This window comes from Arvicanthis niloticus, chromosome 3, assembly GCF_011762505.2.
Source record: "Arvicanthis niloticus isolate mArvNil1 chromosome 3, mArvNil1.pat.X, whole genome shotgun sequence".
NCBI lineage: Eukaryota > Metazoa > Chordata > Mammalia > Rodentia > Muridae > Arvicanthis > Arvicanthis niloticus.
In genome coordinates, this window is record NC_047660.1 from 116,948,859 (window position 1) to 116,970,447 (window position 21,589).

At 39.6% G+C, this 21,589-nt stretch overlaps 1 protein-coding gene across 20 annotated transcripts in view; it reads right to left on the bottom strand.

Moving 5' to 3' along the window:
- Positions 1-9,282, bottom strand: part of Map2 (microtubule associated protein 2) — a 249,074-nt gene extending 239,792 nt beyond the window's left edge. For 12 of the 20 annotated variants that reach the window (XM_076931761.1, XM_076931758.1, XM_076931755.1 and 9 more), the window contains exon 1: positions 9,035-9,177. The gene's annotated coding sequence lies outside the window, so the exon portion shown is untranslated. Of the gene's footprint in view, positions 1-9,034 lie in introns of all 20 variants that reach the window. The other 8 variants (XM_076931754.1, XM_076931752.1, XM_034497160.2 and 5 more) reach the window with 3 other exon arrangements.
- Between the last annotated feature and the right edge of the window lie 12,307 nt (positions 9,283-21,589).

Here is a 21,589-nt window from a genome sequence, read left to right on the forward strand (position 1 = left end):
GCCTGCTGGTGTGCAGTTAAGATGGTTCCCCTGTAAATGGCTTTCAATGAAGACACTTCCGAGAAAACCATGAAAAGAATTTGCCATCCACGTAGAGGTAAAATCCTGAAAGGAATACTATCCTATCCTATCAGTGATAAAACAAGCATTCCCACTCTGATGGTCAAATATGTTGAGAGGATCACGACATCCTGCTTGGCATTCTCTAATAGACATTCGAATCCCTTCACTCCCCAGAGAGGGCTAGCATTCCGGTCTTCAGCAGCTGAGAATATGTTTCTTTTTAAATATTTAAGCGTGCTTTCTGCTTAATTTCTTTCCTCCAAGATGCACTTCATGCCTTTCAAATATTTGTCAACTGAAGACTCCACAATGCCTAAGCAGCGTGGGTGCAGGTGTAGTGCTACTGCACACAGTAACCATGGCAACACCTAATTCTCATTTAATTTGCTATTTCCTTAGAAGAAGCAAAAACACAAGAAGGATGGGGCACTGTAGGCAGAGAAACAGGAAGGCACGCAGGAGTGGGACGGTAAGTGGGAATTAGACACAGACAGCGGCCTACAGGCTTTCTCCTTCACTTCCTTTAACTAAAAATGCCAAGGCCTGGGAAGCACAGAAACTATTTTTGGGAAAAAGCATTTATGGTGCCGCATATCAGAAAAAAAAAAAAGTTCAACCTGGCTATTTTGGTTGGACTCTCTTTGTACACAGGACCAAGTTTAAACACAACCCCACTGAACCTGAAGGCTGCAGTGAAGATATTTCAAGGTGATTTAAACTCCTTAGCTATCTAAGTCCCAGGAGTCTGGGCATTCCTCCCCAGAGTCTAAGCTGCCCTCCTCTGAGATCCAACCCACAGGAATGGCCCTGGAGCAGGAGTCTCTAGCTGTTTCCTGGATCAGATTTAGTTTCTGGGCTTTCAGGGGAGAAGCTGGCACACAGCTAGTTGGACTAGCCCTAAAATTCCGAGTCCCTCCCACTTTTATATCCATTTGAAAGTCAACTGAGTCACAAGACTGGGCAGGTACAGCTGCCACCTTACTCAACCCTTAGCTCGGAAAAACAGAAATATAAGTAGGCCTAGGGAAATAAAGCCAGAGTGGCATGCATCTTCCACAGCACCCCTTAAAAACAGTGAGTCTGGGCACAAATTACAGAGTCTCATACCTAGTTCCAAATTAACTACCTTAGGAAAGTCATTCATTGGCTGCCTGCCTCAGCTGGCTTACAGATACATCTTTCTCTGTCGAATACCTTTAAATTCATATATAGTTAGTAAAGTCTTGAGAGCTGATGCCCCTTTAGTGGGAGAACACAGGCACAAAAGAATAGCTTTAGAAATATACAAATTTTGGTGTGTCAACTTAAGTGATTTATTTTTTTTTAAACAGGGTCTCATGTAACCCAGACTGGGCTCAACTGGCAATGTTGTAAAAGTTTACTTGATCCTCCTGTTTTCATCTTCAGAGCGCTAGGATAAGAGATCTGCACCACCACACACTGTTGATGCCATGGGAAGTACTCATAGTGAATACAGGGATCAGAACTGTTCCTTGCTATGCCCCATGTCATTTCACAACACGGAATTCCTAATTGAATCCTAAAGCCACTTTCTCCCTATTTCACAAATAGAGTTGCAAGATGGAATGTTGCTTACCCACACCAAAGTAGGCTTCAAAGGATTAATAATTTCACCCTGCTAAAGAGAATACAAAGAAAAAAACTAAGTTACTATTTTTAGAGGTAAGACAGTAGGAAAACTTCAAAGTTGATAAGATACACAAATCTAGTAGTAAAAGGTCAAAGCTGGATATTACTGAATTGCCTTTTTGTTCCTCAACATGATGCAGTAGCATCCTTTCCAATCCAATGTTAGACCCTTTCTCCTATGAATTCATTAAAGCATATCTGTGATACAGCATTTACAGTGTATTTACGGTGGACCCATTTATAGCAGGAAAATAAATGGTTACCGTTTTTGTGGAAATAGAGTGTCCTAACCATTTTCAGTTATAAGAATAAAATGCAAAGGCTTCATGCTGACACGACGTATTCTGTCTCTACAAGCCCATATGTATACTGACTCAGAAGTCTTCTTTATACTTAAAAGATCTATAGTTATGGGATGAAATGTAGTTGTGGACATTCAAACATTGTGCTTCACGGTAATTTTCAGGTAGATTCTAGATTAGCTACCAATGATGTTATGTGGATAAATGAAATTAGAAAAATGTTACTTAATGTTAAACTTAGTTCAGCCTGTATTGATTGATCCCCCATACTTGGTGTATATCAGTGGGTTCATTTAAGACATCTAATGAAAAGAACAGACTGCTATTCACATCTGCTCAAATTAACTTAAAACAAAAGCAACAACAAGGACAATTGAACCATTATATTTTGTGTCAGGTGAATCAAATAATTTTTTAAAAATCATTTGATCAACCAAACTTTCCACTTTTAAGAAATGATCCATATAAATGTACCACTGTGGCCTGAAAAATATTTCTTAAATGATTTAAAGCAATGTGATGAGGCCTCGTACTAGTGGCATGTACCTTTAATCTCAACACTCGGGAGGCACAGACAGGTGGATCTCTGTCAGTTCAAGGCCAGCCTAGATTACTGAGTGAGTTCTAGGACATTCAGAGCTACCCAGAGAAATCCTGTCTCATATAGAAGAAAGAAACAGAGAAAGAGAGAAAGAGAGAAACAGAGAAACAAAGAAACAAAGAAACAAAGAAAGAAATACAAAGCCCCACAGCCAAACATTAAATAAAGCTCAGGGAGTCATATAGAAGAGTTGGGAGGAGGATTGAGGAACCCAAAGAGGACAGGGACTCCACAGGAAGACCAAGAGAGTAAACTAACCTGGACTCTTGAGTGTTCCTTGAGCTTGAGCCACCAACCAAAGAGCGAGCATAGGGTGGACCTAGGCACACTGCAAATATGTAGCATGTGTAGCACATGAGCAGCTTGGTCTTCATGCAGGTCTCCCAACAACTGGAGCAGAGGCTATCCCTGAGTCTATTGCCTGTCTGTGGATCCTGTTCTCCAAAATGGTCAGCCTTGTCTGGCCTCAGTGGGAAAGGATGCACCTAGTCTTGCAACAGCTTGATAGGGGTGATGGGCTAACATTCAGAGGGTCCCCCTTTACAAAGGAGAAGAGGAGGGCAGAATAGGGGGATCTGTCTGACGGAGTACTGGGAGGAAGAGAGGCTGATGTTGGGATCCAAAGTGAATAAATAAATTAATTTAATTTAAAAATGGAAAGAAATGAGAGAGGAAGAGTGGGAGGTAGGAAGGCAGGAAAACAGAAAAGAAAAAAAATGTTAGAAAAAGTCCAGCTACACATCTTTAAACTCATATGTAAATGAACTTACAGATGGCTAAGAAACACTTAAAGAAATGTGCAGCATCCTTAGATAGACATCAGGAAAATGGAAATCAAAATGACTTTGAGATTCCATCTTACACCTGTCAGAAGGACTAAGATCAATAACACCACTGAAAAGTCATGTTGGTAGGATTTGAAACAGGGAGATGCTTCTCCATTGCTGGTGGGAGTGCACACTTTTAAAACCACTATGAAACCAATATGGTGGTTCCTCAGAATGTTGTAAATGGATCTATGTGAAAATCTAACTATAGCACTCTTAGGCATATACCCAAAGGTCACTCCATCCTACCTCAAGGTCACTTGTTCAACCATGTTCATTGTGGCTTTATTCTTAGTAGCCAAAAACTGGAAAAAAACCTAGATGTCTCTCAACAGAAGAATGGATAAAGAAAATGTGCTATATTTATTTATAGAATGGAATATTATACTCAGGTGTTAAGAAAATGACCTCATGAAATTTGCAGGCAAATGGATAGACTAGAAAAAAAGTCATCTTGAGTGAGGTAACTCAGACCTGGAAAGATAAATATGGTATGTGTTCATTTACAAGTGAATATTAGCTGTTAAATAAATGATATCCAAGCTATCTAATATCTAATTTAACTTAAGACCCACTTCTCAAGAGGGAATTCACACCTAACACTGCTTTTGTAACCAAGAACCAGAGACTGAATAGCCTAGAGACCTAGAATAAAACAAAACACTGCCGGCATATATGTGTCAGTAAAATGACTCCTAATGATATTCTGCTATACTCATAGGTCCAGTCATCATCAAGGGGCTTCCTTCTGCAGCAAATGAGAATAGATGGAGAGACCCACAGCCAAGAGCTCAGGGAATCCTAAGGAAGAAAGCTTGTAAGAGCCAGAGTGGATGGCAGACGCAAGGATTACAAGGCTTTCTGAGTCAACTAAACAAGGTTCCTAGGAACACACAGAGAACAAAGCAGCTATCTCAGGGCCTACACGGTTCTGCACCATGTTCCCTGCATGTACATCACAGCTATTAGCTTAGTATGTTTATGGGACTCCTGATTGTGAGAACAAGTGATCTCTGACTCTTGAGCCTGCTCTTGGGACTCTTCTTCTGTTGGGTTGCCGTATCCAACTCTGACATAATTTTGCTTCATCTTATTATATTTTATTTTGTCATGTTTATATGTTATCTCTTAAAGTCTGTTCTTTTCCAATGAATAAAAAAGGAAAAAAAAATGGGGAGGACCCAGAGTGGAAGAAGGAGGAGAGGGAGGACAAACTATAATTAGGATATATTTTCAATAAAAGAAAAATGTGAAAAATAACAAGTGAGTTTATCTAGGCATCACAGAACACTCTTGTCATGAAGAAGGAGAAGAGACCTCAAAGTAAGTCTGAGCTCCCATTGGGAATTCCAGGCCATTTATGCTATATCAGGATACATGGAGATACATTGTCTCAAAGTAAATAAACTAAAAGTTAGGTTGACATAAAAATCTTATTAGACTCTCAAAAATCAGACAGACAATAGATACAATAGTTAATAGATGATAGATAGATAGATATATAGATAGATAGATAGATTTGTTGGATGGGTGAGTGGATGGTGGATAGATAGATAGATGGATAGATAGATAGATAGATAGATAGATTTGATGGATGGGTGAGTAGATGGTGGATAGATAGATAGATAGATAGATAGATAGATAGATAGATAGATTTGATGGATGGGTGAGTGGATGGTGGATAGATAGATAGATAGATAGATAGATAGATAGATAGAGGTAGATAGGTAGATAGATAGATAGATAGATAGATATAAATTTGTCCCTTATGTTACTTACATGTTGTAACAACAACAAAAAATATTTTCATACCCCTCACCCTGTGGACAATATAAACTTAACAACAGACTGAGATTCTGTTCTTTCTTCTGTTCCAGTTGCAAAAAAAAAAAAAAAAAAAATTCCCTAAAACATGTAAATAAAATATATCACAGCTGAACATACAAATACAAAAGTTCATCTTTTGGAGAGGAATGATCGAAGTTCAAAGTTCAAAGGTTGAATTCAAAATGTTTCCCATAAAGTCAACTGACTGTGCTCACATTGTTTTAAACTTTTTAATTTAGTACAGACCTGCTCTCAATAAGTATCCCGTATAATTTTAACGAGAAACTCCCCACAGCCTTAAGCTCAATGTGATGATGTGGGAGGAGAGGGGACACATCACTGCACTGAGGTAGAAAAGCAGAACAGATTTCTTCCACCTCCACCCACATCCACAAGCTCTCATCTGCACCCTCACAGGGACAAACACTTTCCTCCTCCCCTCCAAGCTACCACCCACCCGGACTTTCCCACAGACCCTCTCCCTTGGTTTCAGCCCTTTGTCGATCCCATCTTCCCTAGCATTCCCATATTTGTGTTTGGTGCTTGCAAGAGAACCCTGGTACCCATCATTCTCTGAGAATATCAGAAAGCGATGGGAACTAATACATACAGATAACGACGTGGGAGTGCTGGGGCTTATTAACACCTGTAACCCACGGGGATCTGCCACAAGAGTCAGCAAATGTTCCCAAGTGCCTCAGTTTAGTTAGTGATTTACCTAAATTCTAGCATTAAGGGGTAATGCTGATTGGAGAGCGTTTCCTTTATCTCTGGTTATTTTAATCAGTTGAGCACCGAAACGTATTTAACAGTAAGAATCACCCTAAGAGCCTCCCCGGCAACACAGAAGTCAGTTTTCTATGCTTTTTCTCACAGGGACAGTATGAATCACAGAAGGGTATATTTGCTGTCACTTCTACATCTAAGCAAATGTAATGCCTACTTGATTTAAAAGGCCAAAGTACAACAGCATAATCTTTTCCGTCATCTAACAGCCAGTAAAATTCAACAAATATATGTGTCCTAAAGAAATATTAAAAATTTACCAAATAAGCTATTGGTTTTTTTTTTTCTTTCTTCAGTCTGGCATTTAGAAAATGTGTAAAGTGGTCTAAAACAGGGGATGCAGGGGGAGGGGTTGAAATTGTTCCTTCAGGCCTAGAACATTCTGTGCCAAGTCTCATTTCTGGATGTGAATTTCTGGCCAACTCCAAGACCACTGAAAAGAAAATACATAAAAGAGAAAACTATGCCTTTAACCTTAGCAGAGCAGCTTTGTAGAGGCCGCTGTGGGAAGAGCAGGGCTTCTGGCCTGGGTTGGGCATGCTGCTGGAGTTTGGTTTCCACTGAGAGTATGCCGGCTCCCTCAATGAGACTGCATCACCTACTGGCATGAGGTCATAGCTGTACCAGTTTCACTGGGTCAGGCTCTCTCAGCACATTCTTTCTCCCTCCTCCCTGAGAAGGTGCTGTAAACAAGCCAGAGACACACAGAGAAAAAGCATGTTGCTGTGGAGTGAGCACATCCTAAATTCAAAATGCCTGCAAACTCTGGCTCCACCTGTGGTAGTCTAGACAAAAGTAGGGGCAGGAAACAGGACAAGAACAGCCAGCAAGAAAAGGCTTCCTTGGTTACAGGGGAGGGGAGGAGTTAAGACAAGAGAGAAACAAAGAAAATACAAATTAATACCTCTAAAATATTAAGTACTTTTAAGGGAAGCTAAATTTATAAACTGCCATGATGTCTTGTCGTATGCCAAACAGTTTCCCACCTATGAGGTTAAAAACTTTGGAAATGAAATAAATGTTCCAGCCAACTGAGAAATGAAATGTGAAAGAATAAAATTAACCAAATCACAGATAAACTGTATGTATCAAAGAAGAAATCAGTGGTCTGATAACATCAAAACCATGAATTGCAGGTCTTAAGCTCTGAGAATCAGGCAAAAAATTTCCTCAAGGAAATTAACATTATGACATATATACATAGGCTTGAGCACAAGTTCAATGTTTTCCTATTGAAAAAAAAAAAAAAAAGCAGGACTTTCACCTCATTGTGATGGGGAGGTCCTGTGTGCAAGGGGTTGGGGGGGGGAGGGGAGACGACTGGGACTGATTTGCAAATCCATAAGGTTTTCTACTAAAAATAAGACACTAGGGTTTGTTGAAGGAATGCTCTTGTCACCTAGGCTGTAATCTTCCTTGTGGGCATAAAATCAAAAGCATTTTAAAGGGCTTTTGTTTGTTCCATCTATTTTGACTGCCAAAAATATCATACCGACCCACAGGAAAATGACAGGGTGACAGTGTTCTGCTTTTACACGGGGCTGGTACCTGCAGCTCTCACATAGGGACCTTTTGCATAATGTGGCTCACATAAAAGGCTTTGTTCTCCATTGCCTCACTGTGGCTATGAGCCTCCACCTCAGTTTGCAGTCATTTCCTCCAGCAGACCAGTTTAACAAAATTCTCTCTTTAATATTTAAGCTGGTTCCTTGATAATAGTCATCAATTTTTTTTTCTGTATCACACCTGGAAATCTGCACCACCCAAGGTCAGTTTTGTTGATGTTGTTTGTTATTGTTTTGCCACATACATTTCATTCATAGCTTGTCCTCAAATCCCAGAAAACAAATCTTAAAAGATGTGCCTTGTAGCTGTCCACTCCATTTTGTGGCGTGTTCATAGGGCGTGTATGTGTGTGTGTGTGTTTGTGTGTGTCTGCATCTTGACAAAAGCTTCACACCAGGTTTCAAAAGGTCTGTGTCCTGGATGTCTTACACTCAGAGCTTACAAAGGAGGGCAAGCAGTAATTACCACAAACCAGCTTGTTGCTAACCAAACCTTTTTGCCGATGCCAGAAGGAAAAACATCAATTTCCAGTTTTCAAGAATGGTCCTTTCTGACTCGAGCACTCACTCTCCCCTCCCCCTCCTTACACACCCAAACACACACCTCCCCACTCGGGCTCCTAGGCACGCGCTGCCTTTAAATTTCCATCCTGGAACAAAGGCGAGGCTAGGGAAGGCAGTCATTACTTCAGTCCCCCACTCGCAAAGAAAGGCTTTAGAATCAAGAAGTGAATAGAAGAGCAGATGCAGCTGGGTACCCACCCCTCTCATTTGGGAAGAAAGGATTGCATAGAAACCCAAGCTGTGTCAGGCTTGTACCTTTGAGCCCCGCCCTCTACAACCAAAGAACAGTTTTTCATTTTCCTCAAATTACCAGTGTATACCAATTCTCCTCTTCCTGTTTCTCTCTGAAGAAATAATTTGAAATTTGAAATTGGCTTCGCTCCCCCTCACCTCTTTCCTCACTGTGCAGAGTTCTGAGGCTGTGAGCACACAGAGACACACATAACAAATTTATAGAATAAAAATAAATCCTCTATCTTTAATTCCCTTTCCTAGGATCTTTGTATAATTTCTTACCCTTCTTTCTATAGCTCGGACAATATTAACTCTCAAAACATACATCCTAACGTGAACTGAAGTTTCCAGTGGTTTTAAAGTGGTACCTAACAAGGTCACTGGCTCATCTTCAAATCCAGAGCTTAAGTACCTCGCCGGGTCTCTTGCCCTGGAGTGACACCTGGAGAGGTCAGGCCTGGACAGCGCCAACCTGCTCGAACTCCCTCCCGTGGCACAGGGGACCGGACCGGTAGAGACCAGCCGGTCCGGTTTCCATTCTCCGGGCTGGCGGCTCCTCTCTGGCAGAGGCGCAGGAGGACGGACCAGGCTGAGCTAGGCGGGACGATGTCTTACCTGGGCGCGGAAAGTGGACGCACCCGCGGTCACAGCTGACTCGCAGAGCTAGAGCTCCTCCGTGGAAGGAGCCGGGGAGACCGGGCGACCGAAGAAACGAGGGAAAGGAAAAGAGGGAAGAGAAAGAGACCGAAGGGAAGCGGAGGTAGAGAGGATGCTGCTGCCGCTGCCGCCGCCTCCACCGCCGAGAGCCCGCGCAGCCCGAGCGCCGCCCCGTGCGCGCCCCAGCCCGGCTCCGCGGCTGCCCCGCCCCGGCTGTTCCCGCCCCGTGCGCGCCCCAGCCTGGCTCCGCCACGGTCCGCGCAGAGCTGCCACCGCCGCAGTGTAGGGGAGGGGGAGCTCCGGGCCCCGCCTCCTGCCGCAGCCAGCAATCCGCCCCGCGGGGACAGCCAGCCTTGGAGCCCCAGAGAGCCCCGCCCAGCCAAGGCCAAGGGCAGCGAGGGCAGCAGGGACCTGGCTCTTTCCTCCCCAGGGGTGGCCTACTCTGCAGAACTGTCCCTCCAGGCTTGCAAAGTGAGCAGCAGAGACAAGCCGGCCTCCTTAAGAACAACCTTGGGAAGTCTTATGAGTCAGTCATTGGAAGGGTCGCCTGTCTTAGACGCCTCTCTCTCTTTATATCACAGCTGAAGCAGGTTCAATGGACCACCACTTGATGCACAAAATCTCACTAATCTTGCTTCTACGAATCCAACAACAGGTGCATCTAGAAAACTCCCAAAAGAAGTTGAGATAGAGAACAACCCCTGTTGGTTCCCTGGACATTGAGGGAATAGAGGTGTGGAGAATTCTAGACCTAGCTCTATCAGTAATCCAAAGCACATACTGATTCAACTAATGATTCTGGAGACCTACTATGTGTCAGCCATTGTTCAAGGCTTTGTGGAAACATGAAATTTAAATGTCCCCCATCCAGTCCATCTGTGGTATGGTAATAACACCAAGCAAGGGTGAAAACTGTCAGCAACACCTCTCTCAAACTCAAAAAGACTCGTGGATTCTCAGGGAAAAGGTTAACCTTCAGATAATAGCACTCAAAAAAAAAAAAAAAAAAAAAAAAAAACGAAAAAACATCTCTAGCAGTTGGAGAGACGACTCAGTAGTTTAGGGCACATACTGCTTGATTTTCCAGAGAACCTGGGCTGGCTTCCCGGAACCCATCGGGCAGCTCAAATATGCCTGTAACTGCAGGGGACTCTCATGTCTATAGCCTCCGTGGGCACTTGAACACATACACACACTTAAAAATAATTTTAAAATTTTCAAAAGCATCACCTTTGAAAAGGAAATGTCCAAGAAAGCAGCAGGGTAGGTGGAGGTCAGAATAAATTCATCCATCGGGTACCAAGAGATCATGTTTTAAAAATCACCCCAAACATCGAGGAGATAAAATTTCTGATGAATTGTAGTGATTATTTTGCTTTTGACTCATAATAAACCACAGAATGCTAAGTTGATTTCTTGGGCATTTGGTCTAATTTCCTCAACTTACAGATGGAAAATCGACCCATTTACAGGAGACTGCAAACCTTAGAAGTCATTACACAGCAAGGTGTGAAAGCATAATCTTGATAGTCACACCCTAGGCTCTGGGCAGTGACTCTCTCCACCCAGCTCCATCTGCTGTCCCTTGAGAGGAGGCTGGAAATACCAGGGCACACCCAGTAGCAGGAAGCATAGTGGAGGCGGAACTCTCAGGAGGTGGCCTGTTGGAGAGGGTTTCAGCCTCTAGGAAAAAGTAGAGACAGTATGGGGGTGGGAGGAAGGAATAGGAGTCCTGTTGCATCCTGACAGGGCAGAGACATAGAAACACACTGGGAGACCTCATTCCTATTCAGTCCAATTACTGAGTTCTTCCCAGTTTCTAGCAGTGTTGTGCTGTTGGATAGAAGAGCCTCGCTCCACATAGAACGCTTGTGAGTTTGCACTAACCCTGCACTCAAAGTCTGCAAAACTTTAGGCATGGAAAACAAACCTGCCCGATTATATTTAAAAAGGAACGGCTTTCCACATAAGTGGTTTATGGGATCCACCAAAGATAAGTCATCTTTCTTTAGGAAGAAACTCACCCTTATAGGGGAGCATACCTCTTCCCACCACCTATTTTAACCAGAGTGCCCAGAAATAAATAGTACCCATATACTGGACTTCCATAAAGAAAATTTTAAATGGGGGATCAATTACAAAAGACAAGGACAAGGGGCAACAAATTTGGAGTCGGTGATACTTTTGGAGAGAGAGACAGTAGGGAGAGAGAGAGAGAGAGAGAGAGAGAGAGAGAGAGAGAGAGAGAGAGAGAGAGAGAGAAGGGAGGGAAGGGTGACACGTGGGCCCTCATAAAAATTTCCAGGCCATATTGACATCTCAACTGGTGTTATGATTACACAGGTCTTGCTGCTTAGGTAACCTTACTATCAATATTTCACAAAGGCTGCTTCTGTGTTATGTCTAGAAGACACTAGCAACATATGTTCCATTTCTCTGTGCCCTCTTCTGTGATGTTTTCTGACCTGTGGTGTAGGGTTGGCATTGTAGATGTGCAGATTGGATCTGGCACATTGCTGTCACTAATTTTCTGTATTTTGACACGTTCTGGATCTTCATGATAGATTAAAGACTCATGGTCTAATTAGAAGTATTAGCATTCCTTCTAGGCTCTGCCCCATAGTTACCTGGCAACAGCCAGGTATGCTTGACTCAGTATAAAGGGGCTGTTTGCCCCCTTCTCACTTTCTTACTCGCTTACTCTCTTCCCTCTTTGTTCCTTCTCTCCTCATTCCCCTCAACGTATTCATGGCTGGTTTCTACTCCTCTATTTCATACTATATCTGCCATGTGGCTGGTACCTCAGGGGAAAGGGATTCCTCAGCATGGGCCCACAGAGGCACCCCCTTTCCCCAAACCATACTGCGCCTCTTCAAACATATTCCTGGTTTTCCCCCCTCCCTTTTTTTTTTAATAAAACACAACGAGAAGTATTAGTTTAGAAAAAAAATGGCTGTTAGCAGGTGCTCTTTTAGAATCAGTGGCCTCTCCAACCATGGGTAATTGGCTGGGAATGAATTCCCTCCTATTAAGCTGTTCTTCAGTGTAATTAGACAGCTGTTGGTTACCTCAAGATAAAAGTATCACTGTTGTGCCACTGGGGATATTTTGCCAGGCCAATCAGTGTTGTGGTTTGTAGTCTTTGCAGCTGTGTAAGACTATTGATTGTCTTTCTTCCTTGGCAGCTTACACAGCAACTTCTGATACCACGAAAGCCAGTCCTCAGGTGGGAGGCATCGGGTCAGCTCCAGCTTGATGCCTTCAAGTTCTGGTATCTTCAGCAATGTCTTACCCTCAACTTCTAGGAGCCAAGCAAGGGAAATGGCAGTTGCCTACATTGCTTTAAGAGTCTCCTGGACTCCCTTAGCCAGTGATAGAAGGGAGGTTTTGCATGTTTGTCACTGAGGTTTTGTAATACAGCTTATGGCTCTTGGGAGACATATGATAATCCTATTTGTTTCAATACACACACACACACACACACAAATTCACTATCTTGTTGCCCAGATCCAGTTGATATATCTACAACTCAACCCCTACAGGTCAAAAAACATCACAGAAGAAAGCACAGAATATTTATTCCCTTTAATATATATTATAATGGTATAGCAATAATATAACAATGACACCAAAGAAATTTTTAACATTACAAGGGAATAGTTTAAAATCTATACTCCATTAAATTAGAAAATATAAAAGAAATGAAAAAACCTCCAGATACAACCAAATCACCAAAGTTAAGACAAAAGAGATCTACAAACACCAGAAGAATGCAAATGATAAGAATTTTTTGTAGTCAACTCATTACTGATTAATCAGGACCACAAAAATATACTCAGAAGCTTAGCTAAATCACCTCATTCCACCCACACCCCCTCCCCCACCCAGAGCCAGAAAGTTATAAAGATTCCAAACCTGAAAACCACAAATATCAGTGCCATGTTACAGCTACATTTCCCTCTAATCAGTTCTTTCTGTTGTTAACCTATGTCAAAGTATACAGAATGCAGGTTTTATGTTTTAGCCTATTGCACTCATTTTGTGGTTGGGAACAAGCAGTTTATTTTGAAAAATAAAACATGAATAATGGAAATTATGGTTAGAAACAGTCAATGTGTGTTGGGGAACAAAACATGAATAATGACAGCTGGCCAAATATTGTTAAGTACACAGGTCCCCTATAACCTGGGACTTGAACTTTGTTTCAACCTACAGTTAAATGGAGGTTGATAACAAAAGGCAATCCTTAGAACAAGTTTTTGTTGTTGTTTTTTGCTTGTTCCCAACATTTAGATATCACAGTCATCTTCAAATACATAGCAGAACACATATTGGAGAGAAATCTTAAAACTGAAATCAATGTGATTAGAAACTTTTCACAACACGTGTATCTATGAACATAAAAGAACATAGCCTGGAGAGAAACACTATGAATAATCAATGTGGTAAAGGCTTTGCATATAGCAGTAGTCCTAGAGACCATGAAAAAAAAGTTGTAATGCAGAGAAACCCCATAAACGTAGTCAATGTGTTAAAGTTTTGTGCTTTCTGGTATCTTTTAACAAGGGTAAACTCTTTAGTAAGTAATCAATCTACTAAAGCATTTTCATGTTGCAGTCATCTTTGAGGACCTTTAATAGTTCCAAAAGTAATCTTTGACTACAAATAATTTGGTAAGATCTTACCCAATACACTTACTCGGAGTTACTCAAGGTTACTTACTATGTAGAATAAAATGTGACAAGCATCAACAATCAGTTCAAACTTTATGACATCTCTCTATTTTGTTTGCACTTGCAAACTCTTTTTTACATACAAAGGCCACTGATTTTTCTTTTTCTTTTTTAGTTATTTCATGTATTTAACAACTTTGCTGAAAGTGTTTATCAGCTCCAGGAGTTGCCTTGTTCATTTATGCATACTATCATATCATCTGCAAATAAAGACAATTTTACTCCCCCTTTCTAATTTATATTGCCTTTATCTTCAGTTTTTTTGCTCTAGCTAAACTCTTAGATAGTATAGTGAATAGATATGGAGAGAATAGACCACCTTGTCTTGTTCATGATTTAGTGGAATTATTTAGAATTTTTCTAGATTTAATTAAAGGTTGGCTATAAGCTTGCTGTAAAGTTACATAATTATGTTTAAGTATGTCCCTTGTATCCTTAAGCGCTCCAACAGTTTTATCATAAAGTGGTGTTAGGTATTGTCAGAGAATTTTCCATCTAATGAAATGACCGCTCGTTTTTTGTTTGTTTGTTTGTTTGTTTTTTTGTTTTTTTGCCTTACACATTAATCACATTATGTTGAACCATCCCTGCATCTCTTTAATGAAGCCAATTTCATTGATCATGATAAATGATATTTGGATGTGTTTTCTATTTTATTTTATATTTTCTATATTGTTGAATACTTTGAGGAGTATTCTTATTAACTCCTCTTTGGAAGTCTGGTAGATTTCTGCTTTAAAACTCATGGCATTGGGCTCCTTTTGGTGGCAGATTTGTAATGACTTCTCTTTTTCTAGATGTTTAGGTAGTTTAAGTTGTTTTTCTTAGTTTAATTTAACTTTGGTAAGTGGAATCTATTGAAGAATTTATTTATTTATTTATTTATTTATTTATTTATTTATTTATTTATTTATTTGAAATTCCAGTTCAGTGGTATACAGGCATTTTAAAGCTATGTCTCTATCATTCTCTGGATTTCTTCATTGTCTATTATTTTGTCCCATTTTCATTTTCAATTTCATTAATTTGGATATTCTCTGTCTTTCAATAAGGGTTTGACATCTTGTCTAATAAAAGGCTCAAAGAACCAAAAAAAAAAAAAAAAAAAAAAAAAGACAAACGAGATCAAAAGTCAAGGGAAGAGAGATCAATAATAGACACATAACAGTAAAAGACTGAAACAGTAAAAGACAAAACAAGACAAAACTCCCAACTAAAAAGAACCCAAGAATCACAGAAAAAATCAACCTGATTTTCAAAGAATAACTACAACCAATTTCTTTAATTATTAAAAAAGTAGACAGAAAACAACAAAAAAAAACATTTCCAATCTTTTCCTATAAAGTCAATATTACTCTAATACCAAAACCAGATAAAGACATACTTCCCCCAAAAGAAAATTGCCAATCAATATCCCTTATAAACATAAATTCAAATGTCCTCAGTATAATACTTGAAATCCCAGCACAGGCATATATCAAAAAGATCACACATCACAAAGAATTTGGTTTTACTACAGAGATACAGATAGTTCAACATATTTAGGTTTATAATGACACAGATGCACTTAAAAATAAAAGTCAAGTTTTTAATCTTAGTAGATGCAATGGAAGCTTGGACAATAAAACTCAGAGGCTTCATATCAACATTTAAAAAATACAGAGCACACTGTAAAGTAACTCAGCTTATAACCCACTAGAAATGTGGCCCATTTTCAAGGAAAAATATAAAAAAAACAACAAAAACTAATTCTTAGGTAATTAAGATGTAGAAATTAGTGGAAAAGATGTAAAATATGTATTATAATTGTACTCAATGAACTTAAGAACATATAAATAAAAACTACAGAATTCCAACAAACTAAAGTTCCTGAGAATCAAATTTTGTTGATCACTAACAATTTTAGTATTTTTTTATTTATTGACCATTCACATGTTTTGTTGGGTCTATTTTGCTACTTTTAAATTTTTACTTGAGAAATAAATTTTAAATGACTAATTTTTATTGAGTTATCTGCCACTTACAGTGTTTTTTGTTTAATTTTGGATGTGGCACATTTAAAGAAAACCCCTTTGAAAATCTATTTCCTCAATATTTTGTTCTCATTGTTTTCTTAAAGATCACGTTCATAGACCCATTAAGAATCCAATTAGATCAGAAAAGGGGGGGCATAATGATTCTCAGTCTTCAGTTGTGACACCATATCTTTCTGCCCTAGACCTGCATGCTCTAAGATGGAGTTCACAGACCCACTTGTGTTTCAAAGGCTGGTTACAGACCTCCAGACTGAGGCAGAGTTGTGCCCAGGGGTTATCTAACTTTCAAATGGATGATGCTAGAACTCTTCAACCTTCACAACAAAGCATTGCATCTACTTGCATGCATAGATACATATCCTACTGTTTCCCTGGGGAGTCCTAAATAATATACTAACTGCTTACTTCAAATTCAATTCAGCTGTTGTAGAGAATGTACTTTACATGATTGAATTCTTTTTTACTTAAATGCAAGGGTAGAACCCAAGACCTCACACATTCAAGCTATATCCTCATAACGTCATTCTCTTAAATGTGTTAAAGCTTATTTTGGGGGGGGGGATTTAACGTCATTGATAGTCTCTGTGGTCTTATCAAAAGTTCACTGAGAATATATCAGAGACTCACATATAACTATTAAAAAGACTATAAAAAAGACCATGTAAAGGCACAGATGAAAATATCCATGGATTCAGATTAGGCGAACGGTTTTTAGTTATGGTACCAAAACCATTAACTCCTCCCACGAAATGAACAAAGCAATATCTATAAAATTAAAACTTTTTGTTTTTCACGCAGCTTCATTATTAAAAACATTAGCAAACATAATCTTGGAAAGAATATATTCAAAGTATTTTTCCTATAAAGAAAACACATATCCAGAAATTATAAAGAACTCTCATTGCACAGCACTTAAGGAGACAATCATTCACATTATATATTAAAAATGAGATAATTATTCACATTACAAATTATCCATCACAAATATATTATAACAGATACTTCACTGTAAAGAGTGTAATGCTAGCAGTTAAGAAATTAAAGAGAGGATGCATATCATGAATCACTATAAAATGCTAATTCAAATTACAATGAGATATTACTAATACACACTAAAAGGTGTTCAGTTCAAAAGATAAACAAAATGTCAAGTGCTGGTGTGGATGTGAGCGGGAAAAAGCTAGGAATTGTAGATTATTGTAAGATTACAGAAGTAAACATCCACTTTGCATAGCTCTTAATCCACTTTAAAAACTTAAGAATATACCACTTAGCCTAGGGAAAAGAAAAAAGAAAAAAAGAAAAACCGCCCTGCTCATATGAGCATAATGTCTAACAGACGATAAATGGAAGTCATCCAAATATCTATCACTTAGAAAGTTGGATGAACCAATTATGACAGATTTCTGTGCTAGAACACAGTGCTGTCTCAGGGCCCAGACACTGATACATGAAACAACCAGGATAAACATGGAGGCATTTTGCTAAATTGAAGGAGCCAGATACAAAGAATTTCCTGTGTGACTTTATTCGAATGGCATTTTGCAAAAAGCAAAGCTGCCAGGCCCACAAAGTAGATCACTGGTTGCCAAGGCTAGGGTGGGAACAACGATTGACTGTAACTAACATGGGACGTCTGTGTGGTGTCTCCAAAGTGCTACAGCTGGAACAGTCGCATGACACCAAGCTCTGCATGTTCGTCAAATAACATTTATAGTTGGAGGGTGGGTGAGTTTGATTGTTTGTTTGTTTGTTTGTTTGTATGTTTTTGAGGGAGGGTTTCTCTATGTATCCCTGGCTGTCCTAGACCAAGCTGGTCTTGAACTCAGAGATCCACCTGCCTCTATCTCCCAAGTGCTGGGATTAAATATGTGTACCACCACTGCTCAACTATGAATAGAAAATATACCCCTATGAATTTGTTAAACTGTGCATCTGACTGCTAATGGGTTGTCATATAAATGTTTATTTAATCAGTATTGTTCATATCTACATACTTATTGATATCCTCTCTCATTTTCTTTAATTTGCAGGTGGAGTCTCAAGTATTAAAATCCACAGCTATAATTATAGAATTGTCCTTGTATCCTTTTATTTCCATTAAAATTTTTCAACATGTATTTTCTACAACTATAATAAGATGCATCTTTTTAGTGTACATGTGCGATTATCATTATTAATACACATGTAGGACTTCTTGTATCTTATTGATGAATTGCCACCTATCATAATTTGTTTTCCTTCTTTTCTGGTAATATTGTTTTGATGAAATTTACTTTGAATAATGTTAGTGTATTAGTTAGGGTTTCTATTGCTGTGATGAGCAAAAAAGCAAGTTGGGGTGTAAAGAGTTGATTTAGCTTACACTGCCATATTGCTGTTCATTACTGGAGGAAGTCAGGGCAGGAACTCAAACAGGGCAGGAACCAGGAGGCAGGGGCACATGTAGAGGTTATGAAGCAGTACTATTTACTGCCTAGCTTCCCAAGGCTTCCTCAGTCTGCTTTCTTATAGAACCCTAGACCGCTAGCCCAGGATGGCACCAACCATCATGGGCTGGGCCCTCCCCATTGATCTCTAATTGAAGAAAAAGCCCTATAGCTGGATCTCATGGAGGCATTTCCTCAACTGAGGCTCCATCCTCTGTTATGATCCCAAGCTTGTGTCAAGTTAACACTCAAAACCAGCCACTAAAAGTAATGTAATAATGCCACATTTTTAAAGAATTACATATCATGTATTCCATGCCATACTTTTAGCATGAGGACTGTGGTGTGATCCCAGAACTCACTTAAAAAAGCTGAGTAGGATGGCCACCTATAATCTCAAAGCTGAGAGGTTGGAAACAACAGGTCCCTGAGGCTTACTGGCCAGCCAGTCTTTCCGATTCAATGAACTCCGGCTTCATTGGGAAACCATGTCTTGAAAACCAAGGAAGAGGAAAATAAAGAAAAATATCTCTGGATCGAAGAAAACCTCTGGCATCCAGGTGATCAAAAGCGCATACACATACATACATACATATATACATACATACATACATACATACATACATACGTATGCACAAAGAAACACTACAGAAATCACTACTCTTTTTTCTCCTGCCTTTAGCCTCTAAGACATACTAATTTGCTTTCTATCTCTATGGTTTTGTGTATTTTAAACTCAAATATATGGAATCATATGCAATGGGGTCTTTGTGCCTGGATTGTTTCAGGTAGTATATTTTTAAGGTTACATGGTCTTTTTATTTGTTACTGACTGTATGACTATCAAAAAGCAAAATTCAGTTCAATATACCACCTGTCTTGGATTGGTGACCAAGTTTCCAGATCCAGGAATGGATCCTTTCTAGTACAGAGGACCTTAAACTCAAAGAGTGGCTGCTTACCCACTGTGATAGTTTGTGTGTGCTTGGCCCAGGGAGTGGCTCTATTAGGAACTGTGTCACTGTGGGCATGAGCTTAAGACCTTCATCTTAGCTGCCTGGAAGTCAGTCTTCCACTAGCAGCCTTCAGATGAAGATGTAGAACTCTCAGCATCTCCTGCACCATGCCTGCCTAGATGCTGCCATTTTCCTACCTTGATGATAATGGACTGAACCTCTGAACCTGTAAGCCAGCTCCAATTAAATGTTGTCCTTTATAAGACTTGCCTTGGTCATGGTGTCTGCTCACAGCAATTAAACCCTAAGACAGCCATATAACAGTACTACCTCTATTGTACAAGTAGGTGTGTAACCTGCCTGCCAGGTTGATAGCACAATTTTGCCCAAAGTCATTTGTGCTTAAAACATATTTACATAGCATGAAATTTACATGTGTATGACATTGTGGTGTATGTATTTAGCAGTTCTAAAAAATTCTATTTTATTTTTAATTCTTTCTTTACTAAGTTTTGCTTGGTTTTGTTCTTTGTATTTTGTTTCTGAGGGCTATGTGTTGAAATCTCTCACTTTGTATCATTCTTCTTTTAGATTTAACCATCATGTTTTACCTGAGACATTATTATCTTTTCCTAATGCATTGGATATGTAATAGTTGTGAGAGTACCTATGACTCAGCTCCCACTTCACTTTCTAACGGTGCATCTTATCAGCTCTCTGATAAAACTCCAAAGTCATACCTTTACATTACCCTTTTTATGTTAAATTCTCATGTTTCTTTAAGTCACATATAATTTGCATATGACATCCAGTTTTGTTTTTAATCTAGTTTTAAATTTTTGCTCTCTCCATTCCTGCTCACCGTAATTGAAATTACTTTAAGATGTAAATCTTATAGTTTGGTATTTACTTTGTATTTTTAAAACTGCTTCTTCACGCACCCCCCTTTCTTTTTTCTCCCTTCTTTCCTTTATTTTCCTTGTTTGTTTATTTCTTTTATTCTTGCCTATAACACAATATCACAGACTACAGAACTTTCTTTAAAATTTTTAATTTAATATTTAAAATTTTAATTTAATTTAATATTTAAAAATATTTTGGCTTATGGTTTGAAGTTCAAGATCAAGGGGCAACATCTAATGATGGTTTTCTTGGTGACAAAGTCCCAAGAGACCACCTGGCAAGAGACAAGGAGTGCATTTGTCTATGTCATCTGGCCCCCAGTCCTCAGTGATGGGGTTTTATCCTGATGACCTTGTGTGACCCTGATTACTTTCCCAAAGCACCACCTCCATGCATATTGGATTGCTTCCACCCGCTTAGTGGAAACTACATTTTAACCGATAAGCCACTGTGGGCACGTTCAAGCCACATCCAAGCCACAGCACTTGCTTTAATAATATTTCCTGTTAACTCTATTAAATGGTTGGCTAGACATTCTTCAGTTGGCCCTTTGTGTTTATCACACACACACACACACACACACACACGCACACGCACACGCACACGCACACGCACACGCACACGCACATGCACATGCACACATGCACACACAAACATTTTCACTTTGTGAAAGTCCAGAAAGATAGAATACTTCAATTCCACATGCATCTCTTCTTGTTTTATATGTAATTTTCATATATTTAATCTAGTCAGATATTTTATGCTTCAGAAGCCTTGGTATAACAGTTGCTTTTTGTCAGCAATGTTTGGTTGGAGTTACCTTTACATTGGTTTGCCATCTTTTTTTTTATTGGATATTTTCTTTATTTACATTTCAAATGTTATCCCTTTTCCCAGTTATCCCCACCAAAGCCCCCTATCACATTCCCCTCCCCTGCTTCAGTGAGTGTGTTCCCCCATCCACCCACCCACTCCTGCCTCCTTGCCCTTGAATTCCCCTACACTGGAGCATCGAGTCTTCACAGGACCAAGGGCCTCTCCTCCCATTGGCGCTCCACAAGGCCATCCTCTGCTACATATGCAGTTGGGGCCATGGGTCCCTCCATGTGTAGTGCCATCTTACCCCACTTCTCATTCTTCTTGGAGGAAGAATCAGTCCCTAACAGATGATTTTATATTTACCAGTATCCCTAGTCTCTGATCTGCTTTGTGCATTATTCAGTTTTGAGAAAAATCATATTGAAAACAAGGTTGCTTCTGTCCAAGTTACCTTGCAAAGAGTTAAAAATCACTGAAAATACTTTAAGTTTAAGGGAATCTAGCATAGCAAATAAGATACTAATTCATTTTGTAAGGCAGATGACCTATAGAGATTAGGCCTGACCTTCAGATGAAAGAAACATCACTTCTGGCTAGGCAGATGAAGGGGGGCTGCTGCTCCTTTCTCAGTCAGAGA